We start from the raw sequence: 1,599 nt of genomic DNA on the forward strand, positions 1-1,599 counted from the left end.
GCTTTCTTTCCCCAGGATTATAAGCCTATTCTTTTATATTTTCTTTTAATGTTGTAATTTTGGTTTTTAAGCTTAGCCATTTGGACCTCATCTCTAGGAAACAAGCAGATGGGACTAATCCCTAAGAGAAGGGAAACTCCTGCAGTGATGGCCAGCTCACCAGCTCTCTGCCTGGGAATAATGTCCACCTCCCAGTGCAGGGAGCTGGCCTCCAAGTGGAGCACAGCAGCCTCACTGGCTGAGGAGGCAGTGATCAGAGAGGGCAGCTGAAGCCACCCATTTTATGGAATGGGGCATCAGAAAGGAGGACGCTATGAAGAGAGGGGGCCCAGGAGTCTATGTGCAGGTCTCCACGAGTCCATGGCCAAGGGTTTTGCTGTCTGTGTGCAGGATGAGGCCACTCGAGGTTTACCAGATAGTCTGAGATCAGAACAGATGCACTAAAATTGGATGTGTGTGTACACTTGTCCCAGGTAAGGACCGAACACTGAATGCACAGCAGGGAAGGAGCACAGGCTGCATTTGCTGAGATTTCACATGAAATCTTATGTGTGCATTTGCTTTGTATTCTCTCTCACCAGACCTTCAAAGTAAGTGTGGTGCTCCCTGGGCTCTTACTGCACATGCTGAACTCCAGTGAGGAATGAGCTGCTTTTATCCTCTGTGATCTGTAAATTGTTACAGTTTCCCAAAAGTAAAATCTCAATCTGATTCCACAGCTGTAATAATAAAGACCGATTGGGAAAACCCCAGAGAGATTCAGGGAGTGAGGCTGTTTAGATCATCATGAGCCTGAGACAGCTGGTTCCTGCAAGAATGAATGTACAGCATTTTCTAATCAGTCTCTTGCCTTTTCCCCAAGAAGCTTTGCTTTTTTTCTTTTTGACTTTTGAACTTAGTGTACACAGAGTCAGTTCATTCATAGACACCTCATGGAGGCAACTAGAGGTCCTTGGTGAAGGTAAAGAAGTACTGGGAATGCAGCCACAGAATCCAGCTGTGTCCTCGGTTGAATTTAGCACAGTACACAATTCAGTGTGTACCCTGCAGCTTCTCCCCCAGTGATTGATGTCTTTATCAAATGTTAATAACCAAGGTAAGGGAAGTAACCAGGCAACCAAGGCAAGCGAAACATCTTCTAGAAGCAAATGCCATGGGCTGTGTGGTTTTGCTTTGCCCTGTCCTGCTGTGTTATTCATGAGTGCTGTCTCTACATTCCCCCGTCTGGAACTTTAGTACAACCTCAACACTCTGGGAAGATATTCATGGATATGCACTAAAATTAGGATTTTACCTTCCTGTGTGCAATTCAATATCTTCATTTTTCTCAAATGACTTTTGTTCCATTGAGGTGGACAAAATTCTGTATCTTACCATTTTTTTTTTCCTAAACTGTCCTGGAGACTTAACCAATTTTGGAGATGGTTGGACTGTTACCCATTTATTAAACATCTAAGACTTTCATCAAAAAGTTCCATATTCCACTCAGAAATATCTCTAAGGTATTTATATCCTAGGAAAAGTTAATTTTCTGTTAGTAACTAGCATTTCCCTGGGTAAAAATAATCAGCGAGTTTCTTTCTGTTTTTGCTCCACTTT

Source organism: Colobus angolensis, unplaced genomic scaffold (genome assembly GCF_000951035.1).
Source record: "Colobus angolensis palliatus isolate OR3802 unplaced genomic scaffold, Cang.pa_1.0 Scaffold555, whole genome shotgun sequence".
In the NCBI taxonomy this organism is placed as follows: domain Eukaryota; kingdom Metazoa; phylum Chordata; class Mammalia; order Primates; family Cercopithecidae; genus Colobus; species Colobus angolensis.